The 20647-nt window shown below is 43.9% G+C and overlaps 1 long non-coding RNA gene across 1 annotated transcript in view; it reads left to right on the top strand.

Moving 5' to 3' along the window:
* The first annotated feature begins 4844 nt into the window (after window positions 1-4844).
* Window positions 4845-20647, top strand: part of LOC306914199 — an 81726-nt gene continuing 65923 nt past the window's right edge. Inside the window, exon 1 of the long non-coding RNA XR_013788668.1 lies at window positions 4845-4915. This is a non-coding gene — a long non-coding RNA (uncharacterized lncRNA). The remainder of the gene's footprint in view (window positions 4916-20647) is intronic.

The raw sequence follows: 20647 nt of genomic DNA, 5'->3' as shown, positions 1-20647 counted from the left end.
ATTGATTGACTTATGTTATGTGTATTATCTTTCTCAGTTTCTACGGTGAATTTTGGAATAAAGTGTCAGTAAAAGTCGGCTTCACCCTTATTGTCCAGCCGGGCAGGTTTTTGGACTGTCCTCAGGCCACCTCTGAGACACAAAGACACATAGTTCCACCAGTTCCTCCCCAGTGCCTCCCCAGTGTCCCTCCAGTGCCTCCCCATTGTCCCCCCGGTGCCCCCCCAGTGCCTCCCCAGTGTCCCCCAGTGCCTCCCCAGTGTCGCCCCAGTGCCTCCCCAGTGTCCCCCAATCTTCAATTTTTTTTAAATCCTCCGTAATCATGAAAAAAGACAGACTATAGTATGTCTTCCGAAACCATGAAATATAGCATGACATTTTCAGTGTCCCCCCAGTGCCCCCCCAGTGTCTCCTCAGTGTCCCCCCCAGTTCCTCCCCAGTGCCCCACCCATGTCCCCCCAGTGCCCCCCCAGTGTATCCCCAGTGCCTCCCCAGTGTCCCCCCAGTGCCCCCCCCCCCCCCCCCCCCCCAGTGTCCCATCTTGTGAAAGCCATCTTGTGAGGACATTAGTGAGGACCTTATTAGTGAGGATATGAAGATAAGGTTCAAAATGGGTGAAGTGCCCCCTTTAAGAAGTGAACCGGGAGTTTGAAACACATAATTTACAACTTAAATTACACCACTGGCATCACCTATGACCTTGTATAACTAGCCAACAAAGAAGAGGAAAAGGGATATCGTTTAGTCAGTTAAGTTCATAGCAGACATTGATAGCCAGGGGAAAAAAACACTGGAACTAGAAATAAAATTTAAAGCTCCCAGACAGCTTTTTCAATCATGCACATTCAGTCCAATGCTCAGCTGCAGCAGTCTGGTGAACATTGCCACTCCACCATGGGGGATAGCTAAGTACTCAGGATATATTTTTTTAGTGACCTCCGAGGACAACGTGTCAATTATTCCAGGTATCGCCCTGCGGAGGACTTCATTCGACTAATCAAAATAAATGGCCAGGGCAGCAGAAAGTGAACGGTGCTAAGGCCCCGATATTCCTTCGAGACTGGATGGTGGGGGGGGTTGGGCACTTGGGCAGCAAACAAATCCATTACCTCAAGGTAAATAGGAAGCATCAGCACTTTTGGCCCATTTGAATGGTTGTAACCTGTGACCACCCCTACGGATTCCTCCATTTTAGACGTGGTGCTGATAGCCAAAGTGGAGAGGTGTGAGGGGGATTCTCTCTACGCTGCAGTCAGACATGGACAATAAAATATACAGTATACTCAAGTAAGTAATTGAAATGTAACAGCGTGAAAGTCTTCAGCTTGTAAAAAAAACAAATATGTACTCCAAAAATGTTCTTAAAGTACTCAAGTACATGTAGGCCTACTTAATCTTACATAATGCTCAGACTCAGAGATGATAATAGAACTTGCTCACATGGCCACTGTGCTGACCGAAAGTGGCTGTGACTAACTCACTGTAATGAGAAAATTGGGCGTCCTCTATACAGTAATGGGTAAAATGTGGTGGAATGGTAATGTCAACTTTAGTGCATCGCTATTGCCTAATGCAATAGGGGGCAGGTGGGAGTCAAGAGAGACATCATTAAAATAAAATTGGCTGGGATGGTAATTTTTAAGGTAGAGAGAGAGAGAGAGAGAGGTCTATAGAACCCATTTCCCTCTGGTTGCGAAGTCTGGGGCCCACTTGCCGATCAAGAACCTGAAAACCAAATTGAGACTCTGCATGCAGAATTCTGCAAATCCATTCTCCGCATCCAACGGAGAACACCATATAACGCATGCAGAGCAGAATTAGGACGATAGTACGATACCCACTAATTATCAAATCCCAAAAGAGAGCATTGAAATTCTATAACCACCTAAAGGAAAGTGAACCAGACACGCTCCACGTGTCTGCCTTTTGACTGATACCTGTCCATTTAAACTCTAGACAGGCCTGCCCCAAAGTTATTAGTGCAGCCGCGCCCGGCAGCCGGTGAAAACTAGAGTTCTCGACGGGGCCGAAAATTAAGGCCCGGCCCTACCTGGGCCCCCATCAAATCCTGTACACTCAAGACACTGCCCCCAGGGCCACCGTTAAATGTCCATATGGAGCTGACATTCCATATGTTGATCTCACCTCATCAAACCCTGTATACTCAAGACACGCTCCATATATGGCCAGTACAGAATTCATTCCATATGTTGATCTGACCCAAAACGCCAGCGCTCGCCCAGCAGTCTGCACACTGCTGTCACCCAGGCGGATGCGTGCACGCGTGACCTCGCCCTTTAGGGCTACGTCGCTTCTCGCCCTCAGCCGTCTTTGCTGGTTATATTATTAGTATAGCATGCTAACTTTACAGGAATAGAAAGCCTGTAGATTATATTAGCTTTAAGCCTAACCTGACTCCTGACTCCAAGCCTAAACCACCCCCTAGCTCTGGTCCATAGCTCTAATGCCAATGCAACGGCAGCAAAGGGCATTAGGGCTATATGGACCAGAGCTAAGCCACCCCCTATTTTTCTTTTGTTTATTTCATTAAAATTAATTCCTATTCAAGTTCATAGTTAGTGTTCATGCTAAAGGGTTATGAAGAGAAAGTTCATGCATACCGGTAAGTGTATTTCGTCATATTGTTCTATGTAATGTTTTTCTTTCTTTTCTACGTGCATAGTGGTGTTGGGTGAAATGATGAAATCAGCCCTGCAGCTGAAAACTAAAATAGTCACGCGAAGACAACGCATACAGAGCTATAGCTCCACTGCGCCACAAGGGGGCATTACGCTCCATTGAGCGTACAGGATTCTGCCAGTCAAGTGAGTCAAGAAGCCAATGATGCCGGCTGGGCAGAAACAACATTGTTTGTACGTGTTTGCCTTAATTGTTGCAGGTGAGATATGACACGTGAAATAGCATAACCAGAGGTAGCCATACTGTATGTTGATGGTGGAAAATGTAGCTGTTTGTCTCCACAATGTTCGTTTTGGGAGGCATAGGCCTACTATATGGTCCGACGGTTTTTGGTGTATTAATGTCCTGCTTGTTATCGGTTTAGCCTAGCTTAACAGCTAAAGCTAACATACTGACTGTAGTGACTGCAGAGTCCCCAACTCACGTCATACTAGTATACCAGCCATAGAGTATATAGATACCAGCCCATATAATAACACTATTTTAGAACCAACAGAATTATTTGGTGTCATGTATTAAATTAATTTTGTGGTGTTTAAAACGAATGTGTGTTTATGTGATATGTCTTATCCTGTTTATGTCCAGCCACAATATAGCTGTCACATATCTGCAGGCTGGACAGAAACGTATCTTATAGGCTAGCCTACATTGTTTAGGTGTTTAAAGACCACTTCACCACTTTTCAACCTATCTTCATCTTTGATGAATTGAACATGGTGGACCCTCTTGTAAACAAGTGTAATGCTTAATTGGGTCGTCCACTCACAGTTAAGTCTTTGTATTGAGTTTGTGCTTGAAATGTACTGTAAATTCTGCAAACTGTTAATAAATATTTCAATCAATCAATCAATTCATATAATTGGTCCTCACTAATGTTCATGATAGCACAACTTTTCTACTCAGTCTGTGTCTCATTGACGATATTCAGACCACGCCCATCTTGCCAGCAAGGCGCTAGGTGCAACTTCCCATTGACAGCCCATTCATCTAAACAGAAAACATTGCAGCTGTGCGAAAAGCTTGAATTTTCTCTTGTTATCTGCAAGGTGTTTGTTTCATAAAAAATCCACTGTAGACATGTTATGAGCTACTACAAGAAATTCCTTGCAGGTGAAGTATTGGAGTTTGGAGCACTCGTTTTTAGTAAAGCAACCTCCTGCTGCCTCCTGCATTATGTGCACTCCCAAACTCTGACACTTAGGCCCTTTTTTAAACTAGCTCCTCGCCACTCGCCCTACACACTTCCACTCGGTTTGAGCATAGATATATAAATAACCGAGACGCAATGCAAGTGGATGGGAGGGGGATTCCGGTTCCGTCTCTATTATTTATATATCTATGCTCAAACCGAGTGGAAGTGTGTTAGCCTGGCTAATAAGCCAGACCGAATAGCCAGGCTAGAAGTGTGTAGGGCGAGTGGCGAGGAGCTAGCTTCAAAAAGGGGGTTAGGGAAAAAAATTAGACCAGTATGAAGCGAGTGGTGCAACAGCACCCCCTATTGGTACTCTAAATGGACAAAGTCACATAGGTTGGGACATAGGGACAAAGCTGTTCCTTGGAGTGGTTGCGCCACTCAAAAATAACCTGCACAGGATTTCTTGACAGGAAGTAGCTCATAACATGTCTACGGTGGATTTTTATGAAACACAAACTTTACAGATTGAAAGAGGATAATTCAGTTGGGGCTGTTCTGTTTGGATGAATGGGCTGTGAATGGGAAGTTAGACCTAGTTAGCACCTTGCTGGCAAGATGGCCGCTGAGGACCAATTATATGAAGATAGGTTGGAAAGTGGTCCTTTAACTGTCTTGTTGCAGTTCTGTGATGTTCAGTAAAATTGTAAAATGAAACCACACTGATATGGACTCATTCCTTCATTGAAGTGTGCAACAGAACATACACTCGGGGATATGGGGCTCCATGAAATTGAAAAAGTTTGAGAACCACTGACTCAAGCGATATCGTACAGTGAGCTGGCCATTATTGGACAATAAACTCCAAATATCCTCCTTGCTGTACATTATCCCATTTATTATAGAGCTACTTATGAACAGAATCAATATTTTTACACAGGATATTGATCTAGAATCCTTTTATTAGCTCACAAGCTCCCACTGTCTGTCCTACTGTATACCAACAGTGGAACGCTGGTCTGATGGAGAAGTAAGAATGGAGAAGGCCCTGAATCACTAATCAGAATGGAGTATTCAACAAAGGTGGGTTATAATATAAATGTGTGGTAAATGGTAATTATCTTTTTGGAAATATTTTGTCCAGGTTCAAAAGGACATAACACTGTTTCAGGTTATTTGGTTATTTAGTTTGGTTATTTTGGTATTTGGGTGTTGACTCCCGTTTGAAACGGAGAGACAAAGAGAAGCTTTGTCAACACAAAAAGAAATTGGGGTCCATTCTAAGGGTCCATTTGGTTCGCAACTATCAATCTTTTAGCTCATCCGGACCCTCCTAAAGGACTGCTGGGGGCCCCTGCCCGGACCCCACTTTGAGAACCATAAATTAGCCATCAAACCCTTTTACATTCAACATAATTTTGGTCAGGTCAGAAATTATATATACTGTAGCTTATACTGTAGCTGGTTCGGTTAGAGACACCAGACCTATTGTAGGTTATATTAGTGGCATTAGGAATTTGGAGCTCAAATTACTTTAGGTTTGATGTTGATGATGCAGTGAGGGGGATGTTTCTTTTTTTTATGTTTACACTAGGTTAATCTTAGGTAGCCTATAAAGTAAAAGAAAACACACCCAGTGTGACGTAAGCAGTGTATTTGATGAGTGTATTTCATTGATGAACTAGAATAATGTGAATTCACTTTCAAGTTAAATTTCTAAATTCATTTCAATTGGCTGCTCAACAGTGCAACTTTCAGCAAATTACACCCAGTCTTGAGGTGTTGCAGGCATAGCAATGAGTCTGTTTATGTATTTCTTATTGTACAGTATGCTAATTACAGATGAAGATGGAAGACTGCTGCTATAGCATGCATGTGCTTGCTTGCACGCTGTGTCTCCTGTGTGTGTGCATCTTCACTTTGCCTTCCTGTGTGTGTTAAGTGTAGACATGGGTTTCAGCGTCCATCATTGTCTCCACCAAGCCGAAGGCAGGGCGAGAGAGTATGTTTTGCACCCCGTCCGTCTGTCCAAAAACGTTTTTGTTTTGGAACAAAATGCCTCAAATCATGACTGCAGCGTCCGATTGCCGTGAAAGGCCTAAAAACATATTTCACCCTTTTCACATTGGCCTGTTAGAGCGCCACCAGGAGGCCACAGTAACCTACCTGACTTGGTGGAGACATGTGCTCTGAGGAGCCTTTTTTCTAGTTATTATTTATTTTTGTTTGACGACCAGAGGACAGAATGTAGTCTACTTGAAAGGATCACTGTGACAACACCATCGAGCTGTTCTTGACTTTGTCACAAAGGCTATCATAGGCCAATCACTGCTTATCTGTTGGATGTTAACGCCAAAGCACATCCTCTCTACGGAATGCCACAGGAAGGAACGCGTGGCCCTCAACACAGCTGGTGGCAGATTCCATTTTCTTGGCCAGGCAGGGGGTTCCCACATGAAAGAATAGAAGGGGCGGAAATTGCCGTGTCATTTAAAAGACATTTAGTGGCACCTCTCCCTGTGTTCCTACGGTTTATCTACGGTGTGATGGATGTACGCTGACACGAAAGGTGGTTTCTTATTAGGTGCATGCTAATGAGTGTATGGTATTCGCAGTGGGATTCCTTTGTTTTGGGACATGTGGGCTGTGATAAATGTGTGATTCACTGATGTGAGGCATTTATTTTCGGATAAGGGCATCTGGCGAGGAATAAAGTGGTAGGCCTATCCTCGTTCCTTTTTTCCAAAACCTTGGATAAATTGTGTTAAAGGGAAGCTCTGGGTTTTGTTTTTGAACACATTAAGTTGATCAGTGGTTTCCAACCTTTTGTGGATCTGGGGCCCCACTTGCAATACGAGTCATACAGAGCACCTTCCATTACAGGGTAGCTTTATTTAAAACTCAAAGTGTTAACGGTGAGAATCGAGATTTAGACTACCACTATATACACAGACAGCAAAACGATTCCTTTCCAGCATTTAGTACAGCTTTGCAATACTAAACAGGCCTAAATACTCCTGCCTTGAACTGGAGCTTTCTTCTGCACTGTCCTGTGAGGTACAGTATTAATATAATAATGGGCTGAAGACGGCAAGTATACTGTAGTATAGAAGAAAAGAGAGGATGGTTTGCTGCTGCTGCCCTGGGCCATACAAGAGCATTTAACTAGACGAGATGAACTACTGTATTCCCACTGGTGGCCTAGATGTCCTGCTGTACTGCCTAGGGGAAGAGTACACCACCCTGCTGTACTGCCTAGGGGAAGAGTACACCACCCTGCTGTACTGCCTAGGGGAAGAGTACACCACCCTGCTGTACTGCCTAGGGGAAGAGTACACCACCTAGATGTCCTGCTGTACTGCCTAGGGGAAGAGTACACCACCTAGATGTCCTGCTGTACTGCCTAGGGGAAGAGTACACCACCTAGATGTCCTGCTGTACTGCCTAGGGGAAGAGTACACCACCAGCCAAGGAGGTAGTCCTGCTGTACTGCCTAGTGGAAGAGTACACCACCCTGCTGTACTGCCTAGGGGAAGAGTACACCACCCTGCTGTACTGCCTAGGGGAAGAGTACACCACCCTGCTGTACTGCCTAGGGGAAGAGTACACCACCAGCTAGATGTCCTGCTGTACTGCCTAGGGGAAGAGTACACCACCAGCTAGATGTCCTGCTGTACTGCCTAGGGGAAGAGTACACCACCAGCTAGATGTCCTGCTGTACTGCCTAGGGGAAGAGTACACCACCAGCTAGATGTCCTGCTGTACTGCCTAGGGGAAGAGTACACCACCAGCCAGATGTCCTGCTGTACTGCCTAGGGGAAGAGTACACCACCAGCTAGATGTCCTGCTGTACTGCCTAGGGGAAGAGTACACCACCAGCTAGATGTCCTGCTGTACTGCCTAGGGGAAGAGTACACCACCAGCTAGATGTCCTGCTGTACTGCCTAGGGGAAGAGTACACCACCAGCTAGATGTCCTGCTGTACTGCCTAGGGGAAGAGTACACCACCAGCCAGGGAGGTAGAGATGGGGGTGGGTGGGTGTGATGGGTGCGGGGCGACTGTGGCTCAAGAGGTAGAGCAGGTCGTCCAATGATCCATGGGTCGGTGGTTCGAATCCCGGCTCCTCCTGTCTACATGTCGAAGTGTCCTTGGGCAAGACACTGAACCCCAAATTGCTCCCGGTGTGCTGGTTGGTACCTTGCATGGCTTCCGCAGCAATCGGTGTATGAATGTGTGTGTGTGAATGGGTGAATGTAATGCACAATCTATGTAAAACGCCTTGGATAAAGGCGCTATATAAATGCACCATTTACCATTTACCATTGTGGGGGGACTCCTCGCTATAGTGCTATGTGCATTGTGGTCACTTGAGAGAATAGAGTGACAAGTGATGGGGGAAAAGGAACAAGAGAAGTTGTTTTTGCTTCTGACAATCTGTGCAACATTCTGTGTCAGACAGTTTATTCCCACCGAATACCTTTTATCACTGGCCTTCTGTCTGTACCTAGACATGGCAACGCTGCCCCTCAGACATTATTAAACGGTCCCCATTTCTAAAGCTTTTATCCAAAGTGCGGAGTCGAGCGAACGGCAACCATGCAAGGCAGTGAAGGCACCAACATACAGTATGGGCTGGATAATGGCTACTGAAAGTGTCTAAGTGTAAGTAAGTTACATAATGCTGTGCAGAAACGTTGTGATTGGTAGAAAAAAGACAGTTTATGAAGGAAGTACATACAACGTAACTCCCGTCCCGTTCCCAGTGCCCTGCTAATGGGCACTTCGACCTTCGGTTTCAAGGTGGGTTCTCTTTCTCCAGGACATTGCTTGTTAGTTGTTAGCCTTTGTTAGCATCACAGCCACATCTGCAGGCATTTATGTTATACAGGTAACTAAATACTTAAATGTATCCCTCAATCATTACAAATAAATGCCATATTTTGTTAGTGTAGACGCTTACTCTGTCGTCCACCTCCACCAGCTGCATTCCAAAATGTGTCAATATGAAAAATAGACTTAAACGGTGTCATTGTTCGGTGGCATCTTATGTCTGCACAGCAGCAATATATCTGTAGGATAATATATCACTGACTTGCATAACAACAACATTCCAACAGATGAACACTTTCTCCTGGTATAGCAGACTTGTCTCTTTCGAAATGACAATGCCATTTCACAAGCAAGCAGGAGAATTAACCAGCGATCATTATTGTGGTGAAGTCAGAACAAAAGAAAATTAGCAGCTGACATATAATCATTTCCCAAGAGGCAGGCTGGGCTGGTAACATGTTAAGCGTGACTAGTGACACATTATTGTTTCAGATCTACGCTTGACTGCACTGTGACCTCTAACCTGAATAATGGTCACCATCTCTGCAAGAAAGCCAAAGGCTTTGTTTGTTTTAGCAACAGCTAGCATTTGTCTCCCAATGTCTCACTTGTGCCAAGGCCATGTGGATAGACACCACGAGGAGATCACAGCAAGTCATCTCTCTTCTGTCGTCATTGCCTATACCGCCCACGGCATCCCACCATTTTTCCCTCTCAGTGAAATGCACACGCCTCTCCGTGAGATCTCTCTCTCTCTCTGAAAGTAGAACCTTCTCTGCGCTATCGCCTTCGCCATGCAGAGAGAACCCTCTTCCACTTGTGACATAGAGCGGGGACGGAGTGCAGGGATATGGCGTTCGTGTCTCCCACGCGTCGGTTCAGAGAGGAGAAGGTGGGGGTTGGGGGCCTTTTGCATGCATGCAGGATTAGTCTAATTGAACTGTCAGCCTGAGAAAACTGTGGATGTATTCGGGTTAATGTCTGGGTATAGAAGAAGCCTCATTCGTTGAAGTTCTGATGGGCGATTTGGCTGCCGTTGCAGGCCTCCTTGCTGTGCGGAAATGTATGCGCTTGCACATGTGAGCTTGTGTGTGCATGCGTGCATCTGTGTGTGTGGTGGACTCAGTTGGTATCATACCCAGCACAGGGAGAACCAATTGTGAAGCCAGCAGCTAGTATATTTATAATGCTGGGACAGCAAGGTAGACGCTGCTGGCTACATAATTACTTTCCACCGCTAGGCCATCGCATTAAGAATTCACAATTAAAAACAGCAGCAGTTTGGATTAATTGACTTTATGGGGAAACTTAAGGACATCAATGCACAAGTTAAGTGTTTCTATTACTGTACGTGCAACGCTGTACATTAATGTGACATGCATGTCCTTGGACCTGCTCACACAATTGTCTCTCACACTTCCTCCTCTGTTCGCCAAGATAATTATCTAATTATCTCCACCAGTCTGCCAGCCCAGGAGGTCATGTTTTTTTTTTTCTTTCTTTTTTTTTCTTTAGGGGGGGGTGGGCAGTAGGCTGACAGGAAATGGGGAGAGAGATGGGAATTGACACACAGCGAAGGCCGTCGAGCTCGGGATTTGAACCCGCGAGCCAGTGGCCAACTACGCCAGCCATCCAACGTTATGCGCTGAGTCCACTTCCTCCTGGGTGCTTCTGTGTTTATTCCTACTAACAACAACAATACATGTTTAAGGCAGTGGTGTCAGACAAATCTGTCTTGAGAGATTAGTGGACAGCTAATCTCTGACAATTTTGCATGCACACTCCCAGTGTGCCAAAGTAGATAGTCCACCCCAAATTCTTCAAATCTACCCATATGGTGGCACTGTACCAGGCGGCGTTGTGTTTTGTCCTGTAACTGTTGAAACAGAGTACAATCAAAAACTTTTACCCCTGTATTCCTTTTGATCATGAGAAAATAACTCTATATAGGCCATGCCTATTCCAGATACACATTAGTCAACTTAGTCAGGCCTATACAGATGATTTTGTGAGTTATGTGACAATGAGCATCAAACAGGGTTTTGATAATATTCCTTTGCCTAAATAGTGTGCAGGGCCATTTCCTATACAAAAACTGCTACATATCATTTACACAATTATCCAATCAACCTCAACCTCTGGAATTGCATGTTGAGAGGCTTCTATAGTGCTGCAGGCTGCTGAGCCCCAGAAAGGGAGAGAAATAAAACGGTAATATGGTATACATCAGAGTCTTGAAGAGGCAGCTCGAGCTACCTTGATACATTTCTCCCTGCATAAGTATAGACTGTTACCAAAGAGCTATTATTGCTCTGTCAATGCATGGAACTAAAATGACGGCCTTTTACAGGTATAACTCATCATTCCCCTACCAGCTCTGAGAGTAGCCTACTTATTTTATTTTTTTATCACTTAGATTTTTATTAATTTTTTTAACAAACAAACAATGGCAAAAGACAAACACAGCACAAACAAACATGAAAAAGAAAAAAGAAAATGCGTATCAAACCTTGCCTATTACTTTACATATTCATATTCCTCATTCCCCCATGCCCTCATTGTTCATGATCAGGTAATTAAATATTGTCCATTTGGACCACTTGTCCTCCATTTGTTCCTCCTGCAGTCTCAGGCGATGTCAGTTTCTCCATGAGCTGTATCTCCTGAATCAGAGAGTAGTCTACTTCTGACTAATTCTGCTCCTCTTTGTGAAAACATTCTTTTCAGTTTTTTTTTAGTTTTTTTTTAGCAGCAAGCAATTTTGAAAACACTTGGCTTTTCATGTCAGCCCATGGTGCGAAACGATGTTGGCTCAAAAAGATTCTGGACAAAACTCTCATACAGGGAGCTTCCGGCAGCAGGGTGGGGATGTTCGGATGCCTGGAGGTATAACACAATTCAGCCCAGTGTTGCCAAGTGGGAAATATCAAACTATTGTACCTGAGGCTTATCATCATCATCATCATCATCATCATATCCCATTCTGGGCGGGAACCCCTTTTGGTGTTAGCATTGTGTTATGCTTTAGCTATTGAAAAATAGCAGATCTACAAGCTCATAGCGCGCCACTCGGTAGGTCTGCTATTTTTGAAAAATCGAAGAACGACTGACATAGAAACATAGCTTTTTCAGAAAACTGTCAGGATGTAGAAGACGTTTTTAGAATCTGATCTCGGGTCAAAATGGGTTAAAAAACAAAACAAAAAAACAATTAAGGCAGCCATGCTTGGCTCACTCCCATGGGGGCATGTAATGTACGTCATGCATCAAGCATATTGCTTGACTAGAAAGAAGCGACCTTGTGGTGTATTTCTAGATCTGTTTTAGGTATTTATGTCGGGGTGCTTCACAAAGTACCTTGATATTAATGGAAGTCAATGGGGCTCATGTCGCGCAGCTGCGTCTAGATTCTCCCGGCGGATCCTGCTGGGAGCTGCCTATACCATATAGAAAGCATAGGTGGACCCCAGGCTAATGGGGCTGTGATTGCAGCGAAACCTTGCCCAAATTTGGGGTCATAAATCAGAGATATGCGCCAGTCACAGACAACAGACAATACTGATGACTGATTTCACAGGCTGGTCACATGAAGTCTGATATTCACATTGGAGCCACACTGATTCTACATGGATCCAGCGATCCACATCATTTCAATGTTTTCATTTTCAACTTTCAAAATGAGCAGACGTCAACTCCGTGACGGATATCTTATTATAGTCATTTGATCAGTCCAGTCTGTAGTGTAGAGCACAAGCCTTTGAATCGCAAGGTTCTGAGTTTAATCCAGAGCAACTCGGCGAGCGCAAGAGCAGCACAGCTTGGATAAGTGCAGTAAATACTTGGGAGTTGATGGCGTGGCGCTACACCTCAGCGATCCATCCCCCAGGGGCTAGCACATTGTAAAGGGCATAGATGCCCTTGTTGCTCAGCCGATGCCAACAATAAGTGACTCTGACCTAAGCCCCATTCCCACAGCACTGCCATGTAAAGCCAGTAATCAACTGGCGATTTCCCATTTTGGTATCCTGTGGGAATAGGCAGACATACAGTACACCTAGAAACCCCATTCAAACCTATTTAGGTTCATCTTACGGTGGACATGTTTGCCTGAAAATAAATCTTTGAAATGTTTCATAGTTTTAGAAATATAGTGCTTTCAAATTTGAGAAATTCACAATGGGGCTCAATGGCAGCTCTATGGCACATGCTGGAACCTTTTACTTTGAAATGATTTGTAGTTTCGGAGTTATTTAACTTAAATGTCCAATGCATTCTCAATGGCAATAGCACAAACTTGCTACTAGTCCTACATACTGTAAGAATGTCGCTTTATTGCACAGCGCCAATCTCCCAAATCCATTGCTTGATTGATCTACAGGCCTCATGTTCTCCCACAGCTGGAGTATGTATGATCTGTTGATTCTATAAACAACACTGTTGTTCTACAGTATGAACACATACTGGATAGTATTAGTAGCCTACCCGTAACCTGCCTAAATTGTCTTTGCTATATTCATAATGACAGTTGTACTGTATGTCTGTATTTTCTTAAATGCAGACTTATTATATTGTATATCAGCATGTATAGCAGTGATTCAGCAGGAGCTCCTGATTGCTCACCCCAGCAGTTGTCCAGGAGAGCTCAAAATAATAATAATGAATTGCATTTTTATAGCGCTTTTCCAAGTGCTCAAATCGCTTTACAATGGTTCATTCATTCATACGTTGGGAGGTGAAGCGGCGAACAGTCGACGCCAGCGTCCTCACTTCCCACATTCACACACCAATGGTGGCGAGCTCACACCGACCGACTCATTGGAGGCAATGTAGGGTTCAGTGTCTTGCCCAAGGACACTTCGACATGTGGACAGGAGGAGCCGGGATTCGAACCGCTGACCCAGGGATCATTGGACGACCTGCTCTACCTCCTGAGCCACAGCCGCCAAAGGCAGGGAGGAGAAACATGGATACTCGCATCTAAAACAGCTACTGTAGTTGTCATGTTGGCACGTACAGTACTGTATGTAGACAAGCCGGTTAAAACTCATCCATGGCGCCGGCATGCGTTGCCGGTGAAGACAATTCCGTGGCCGGTTAAGACTCGCCCGAGGCTTCCGCGTCGGACCAAACACATGCACCTGATACACACAGCCCCTACTGTAGCTGACCCTCCCTCAACAGTGGTACAGTAGCTCGCCCGTCCTGGAACAGAATGCTCACGTTACGATGCATAAAGGACAATGATGCGCCTGCTCTATAGATCAGGGGTTCTCAACCCGCGGGTCGCGACCCCTTGGGGGGTCGCCAAATAGTTAAAAAAAACTATTAAAATTATTTTAAATATATATATATATATATATATATATATATATAATTTCTTTATTTTATTTTTGCAACTGTGGAAATGAAGAGTTTACATAGTACACATAGTACATGCATAAACTTTCCTTAATGATTATATCTGGTTTCAGTATTCATTTATGATATTCTCTATTATTTACCAGGTTATTTTTGCAGTCAGTTTGTATTGGGGGCAGGGCGGGGGTCGCGAGACATGGCCAAAGCATTTCCGGGGGTCCCCAGCCAAAAACGTGGAGAACCCCTGCTATAGATGAATCCACGGAGGGGTGCCCTGGGCGCAGCCATTACTGAGGTGTACCATTAAGCGCAGCTTTACACCTCGACACTGATTAGCTACATCTCCATGGATTCGTCTATAGGCCCAACAACTGGAAGGAGGGTGTCGAGGGTTGCTCTCCCAGCATTTTGGTATATCATGCTGGGAGAGCAAGTTTCATTGAAATTAATGGGCGGCTATGTTTTGGTGCAGACTCCAGTTCTGATTATACCTCCACGGAAATAACTAATGAAATGAATTGTTCGCCAAAGACACAAGTAAACAATAACAACGGGGCCTGTCCTTACTTAGACAGATACAGACGCAGATACCTTTTCTTATGGGATCATAATGTCGAGAGCCGAAAGACTATTTATTCCCTAATTGAATCATGGTGGCTATAAACCTAAATTGCAGACTCTGCTGAAGTAATAACAATCAGCAGTAGCATACAGTACAATAGGCTATTGTGGAATTAAATGTGTTAATTGCCCACCATTAAAATTGTTTTATTTTAATTGAGTGCTGTAATATTACTATCAATTCCAACTTAATTCCCTTACACACTTAAACTTACGTTTGATTTTGAGTATTCGATTTAAGCGAAAACAACATTAATCCACTGCATACAGTATGAAGTTCATACTGTATTTTGAACGCGTTGGAGGGATAGGCGTCGACAAATGGTAAATGGTAAATGGTGCATTTTTATAGCGCCTTTATCCAAGACGCTTTACATAGATTGTGCATTACATTCACCCATTCACACACACATTCATACACCGATTGCAGCGAAAGCCATGCAAGGTACCAACCAGCACATCGGGAGCAATTTGGGGTTCAGTGTCTTGCCCAAGGACACTTCGACATGTAGACAGGAGGAGCCGGGAATCCAACCGCCGACCCATGGATCATTGGACGACCTGCTCTACCTCTTGAGCCACAGTCGCCCCTGCTGACAACATGAGAGAAGTGCATTTCACAGAGATTTTCACCTCTGAAGCAGCATACACAAATAGATTAGCTCCTGGTTGGAATTAATGGCAAGAAAAATACACAAAGCACTGGAGGCACAGGGGTGTTCCTTTGAATGCCTGCATTCTCCCATCTCCTATTTACTTAACAATACTTTCAAAATGTATTGAGTGAAGCAGCGTAATTTTCCATTAGGTAATTTGAACAGCCTAATGTAGTCTACATCATTGTGTTGTTAAGTAAAAAGTGTTCTGGCCATGTACCATATACCATGCAGTGAACTACTGATTTTAAGATAGTATCTCTTCATTAGGGCTGGGTGATATAGACAAAATCAAATCACATAATAATGTATTGTGTATTCTAAAAGTGAGAGGTGCCTTGTATTTATATTGACCTACATGACGTCACACAAAGGCATCACGTGACGTTATTTGCCATTAACTTGGCCTGAAAGTTTGTACGGAACAAAATGCGTCCTAAAAAGTCCATAGACCTGGCCAGCCACACGATGTCAGGGGCGGAACACACTAAGCCAGTCGTTGTAAGGGCTAGCGCCTCACATTTTGAGTTCTATAAATCCGCGTGCACGCGCATATTACGGCGCGCTCTAGCGCACGCACCCCCTGCTGAACGTTCAGCACCTCCTACTGTAGATATCTTCTCGCGGGCATGATTGTGCCGCTATATTAAGAAATTTCACTGGGGAGCTGGCCTGGAACCCCCTCAAAGACCCCCATGGGTGGTCCCCCTGGAGGCCCGGACCCCCCCTTTGAGAAGCACTGCTTTAATGGACTCTGCAAAGCAGAGTATTCACATTCAATTAGGTGGATAAATGCCATCACCAAAGCAAAAGGCAATTTAAGTGCCAAGGTGATGTATTGTGTGAAACCATGGGCCACACAATGAAAGATCTAATTATGTGACATTGTATGTCTTGATGTGCAATATGACCTGTGTGCAGGGACGTGCACACATAGACATCAAAGGGGGCTTCAGCCCCTGCCCTTTTACCCGTCTGTAAAACCACTGCCCTCTCCAGACCATGAATGCAGCATTGACTATGGTGTAAGAAATGCAAATTCCACTCCTTTCCATGCCATGCCGGAAGGCAGCATTCAGAAGAATTGCTTTTTCCCCCTGAAGTCTCCTGAACTTGAACACAGTATTTTGCGTTGAACAAATTTGTTTAGAAATCGATGTCGTACACCGCATCTCCACTAGCTAAAGCAGGGTTCCCCAATAGGCGGCCCGCAGGCCATTTGCGGTCCCAGATATAAATAGCATTAAATGGGGGTCAGTAGCCTATGCATGTCAAACTGGGCATCCTTTTCAAATGTTGCCCTGAAAGACCTCGACCTTGTGCGTGCGGACTCGGCCCCCAGCCTGGTACCCTAGTCAAAATATGGCCCTTGAGGAAAATTAATTGGGGAACCCTGAGCTAAAGAGTGCTGGGTTGCGCCCCGAATATAGCTGATCTACAAGCTCTCTGCGACGCGTTGTGAGCTTGTAGATATAATGCTATGTCCAAAAGTGGTATGGGATTTCAGCCCCTGCCCCTCTAACACAGGGGTTCTCAACCCGTGGGTCGCGACCCCTCGGGGGGGTCGCCAAATTATTTTAGGGGGTCGCCAAATTATTTTCAAAAAAAAAAAAAAAAAGATTGTTTTTTTTTCACGATTTTTCAAAAATAGCAGACCTACAAGCTCGTAGCGCGCCACTCGGTGGCGTGCTATTGTAGATCTGCTATTTTTCAATAGCTAAATTATAACATAATGCTTAAAACACCAAAAGGGGTTCCCGCCCAAAATGGTTTAAGGTTATTGTAGCAGTCTATTTATATTGGGGGTCGGGAGGGGGCGGGGCGGGGGTCCCGAGACATTGCCAAAGCATTTCCGGGGGTCCCCGGCCAAAAACGTTGAGAACCCCTGCTCTAACACGCTCTGCACGTCCCTGCGTGTGTGTAGCATGTTGTGGGAACATTCTGTATAATGAACGGGGAGGGAAACATGGACAGTAACAAAGTAGCCTTGCGTTGCGATACTAATATACCATTGTGCTGTATGCATTAGGGCTGGCTGCGCCAGGCTAGTAACAAAGTACATCTAACCTATTACTGCAGCCTACAATGTTAATCCATTTTGACCTGGGAACGATTCTGCAAATGTCTTCTAAATCCTGAATGTTTTCTTGAAAAAGCTATTTTTCTATGTCAGTCGTTCTCAAACACTTTCATGTCACTTTTCACGATTCTTCAAAAATAGCAGACCTACAAGCTCAGTGGCGCGCTATGAGCTTGTAGATCTGCTATTTTTCAATAGCTAAAGCATAACATGATGCTAACACCAAAAGAAGTTCCCGCCCAAAATGGGTTGGAACCTTTACTTTACTTGAGCATTTGCATTTTTCCAATAATTTATTCTACTCGACTGCACCTCGGAAGCAAATATTGTACTTTTTACTTCTAATTATTTGAAAACTTAAGTTACATTTTCTTTCTAGATTTAGATGATTACACTATTACAAAACATACATTCAAGTGAACCAATCAAGCCATGTTTTATTTGAAAATAGCCACTCTACAATGCAATTCTCACAGATCGTCTTTTTTTCAAAGACCCTTTACTTTGGTATTTAAGTATATTTTTATGCCAACACTTTTGTACTTTTACTCAAGTAAAAGTTTGAATACAGGCCTTTTACTTGTAAGAGTATTTATACTCTTACAAGTAACTTTCCAGGAATGTGGATGATGTCACTGACAGGTGGGTTTCATAACTGTCCTCAGCCCCTCTTCTGAGTAGACAAAAATGGTACCATATGAAGAGCATTATTGAGGGCCAATTATAACATTATTTTGTTTGTATGTTTTTTTCCACTTGGACGTCTGCAACAACTCTGTTTCCCCTATATGAAAGACTATAGACGCCTTAACAGACAACGTCACACTGATAAGCACTAGCATGCACTCGCATGTAAAAAAAAGTATTTTTATTGTGATCTCTCACTCTTGAAATATATAATCCATTGGTTTCTGTTGTGTGTGAACAATAATAGCAATTCAAAGCAGTTGTCCTCGAAACCACACCTACATTCGCTGTCATAAGAACGGTAGGTGTGCTCATGATCACGGCAGCAGAGCCTGTTTGTGCATGGCTGAACGCGCACCTGCAGCCCATCAAGTATAATTTATGCTTTGTCCCGCGATGGTGTCGCGCACGCAGACCTTTACGCTCACAACAGTCGCATCTGTGATGCGATGTGAGCAGAGCTTGTATATCAGCAGTTTTATGTGTGCAATACTGTTGTGCTTTGAAGTATAAATGTCTCCTAGGGTGCACTTCACTAGCCAACACACACGAGGAGGTTGAATTAACTGAAACCAGTGCTCCCCAAAACAACAGGTTTGGAGATCTGTTGGGAATTTATTACATGAAACCAGTCCCAATGTTTAATAAGATTAAGATTGATTGAACGGCGACTGCGCCATTTTTGCCTAGCCAAAGCATGTCTAACTGGGAATTTTGGCCGGGAATAGGCTACAAATAGAACAAAAAAATAAATAAAACGCCATATTCGGCGCGCGGGCATCGTCCCCTCCCCACACGTTCCGATTGTGGGGTCGAAAATAGCCGATCTTGTAGGGCGAAAAATAGCCAATCTTGTAGATCGGCTGTTTTTGACCGATTTTGGTGTAGAGGTCAGGTTGATTAGTCATTACTGAGTGTTAAGTGAACACATCCTGACAGAATTAATGATGTACAGTAAATCCCAATGATCTATGATCATTTCCTATTTAATGTTGTGACATTTACCAAACTGTACGTACTATCCCCCCACCCCATAAATAACCATAATGCGCTATCTTAGGATAGCTTACACTGTTTCCTACCAAGTGTTTTTTTCCTTACTTCATACTCATTAACCATAACTCAAGTTTCATGTGTATAATAAGTTCCTAACTAATGTAGTCCATTAACTTAATGCAATAGCAGATGGATTTACTATAAGGGAGGGACTTCACTCGCTGTATGTCAACTATGACATTATCCCATTGAAGGATCACTTTGCTGTATAGCAGTGCTGCTGAGTCATTGGTTCCAGAAGATGAGGTCAGAATTGAATAATATAGCTCCCGGTGATCCAACTGAAGGCTATAAGCTGTTAAGGTAAAGACCTGTGTGTGCGGCTCCATCTACTCGAGTGGTTCTCAAACATTTTAATGCCAAGGACCCCAACATGTACTTGGCTGTGTAGTGCGGGCCCCCATCAGCAATGCACCAAAGCATTATGGGCATTGTAGGAATTCAGCAATCCAGTCAAACCCTAGTCAAACACACAAACTATTATTTTTCTGGACATATAGGGTGCAAATTTCAAATTGTGCTACTGTTATCTACTACAAATACTATTAACCTTGAGTGACTGCAGTTTCTTCCAGTGGTGAAATGTCCCTTTAACCCATTTTGACTTGAGATCATATTTAAAAAATGTCTTCTACATCCTGACAGTTTTCTGAAAAAGCTATGTTTCTATGTCAGTCGTTCTTCGATTTTTCAAAAATAGCAGACCTACAAGCTTGTAGCGCGCCACTCGGTGGCGCGCTATGAGCTTGTAGATCTGCTATTTTTTAATAGCTAAAGCACAACATAATGCTAACACCAAAAGGGGTTCCCTCCCAGAATGGGTTAAGGTAAAGTCATCCTTCGGGAGAGTATAGATGAGGGGCGACTGTGGCTCAAGAGGTAGAGCAGGTCCAATCCAATGATCCATGGGTCGGTGGTTCGAATCCCGGCTCCTCCTGTCTACATGTCGAAGTGTCCTTGGGCAAGACACTGAACCCCAAATTGCTCCCGATGTGCTGGTTGGTACCTTGCATGGCTTCCGCCGCAATCTGTGTGTGTGAATGGGTGAATGTTTTCACAATCTATGTAAAAGCGCCTTGGATAAAGGCGCTATATAAATGCACCAGTTACCATTTATAGATGTATAGATATAAATAGTTTGAAACTACTATACTGAGTTTACTGGAATAATTCCCTTAGGTTGTATTTTGCTGCTGGTACAGTAGCTGCATGCGTGAGTGACAAACACCTGTGGATTATCTTGATTCAGCAAACATAAATTGCACTCAGGATTCTGTATTAAATAGATTGGTAAAAGCTAGTGGGGGAAATGGTTTGCACCTGTTCATGATTAGAAATCATAATGATGGAAATGGGCCAAACTGGCACCTATGCCTATGCAGTACTGTATGCACCTACTCAAGTAAAAGTACTGAAGGCCTATGCAGATTTTTTTTGTCTGCATAGGCCCTCCAGCCATTTCCATCCAGTAGAATGATGGAGCTAATCATTGTATACAATTTTACATGAAGAGACATTAAGCGGAG

This window comes from Electrona antarctica (genome assembly GCF_951216825.1).
Source record: "Electrona antarctica genome assembly, chromosome: 21".
Classification (NCBI taxonomy): Eukaryota; Metazoa; Chordata; class Actinopteri; order Myctophiformes; family Myctophidae; genus Electrona; species Electrona antarctica.
The sequence above is the reverse complement of the archived record's forward strand: the minus strand, read 5'-3'. Positions and strand labels throughout refer to the sequence as shown.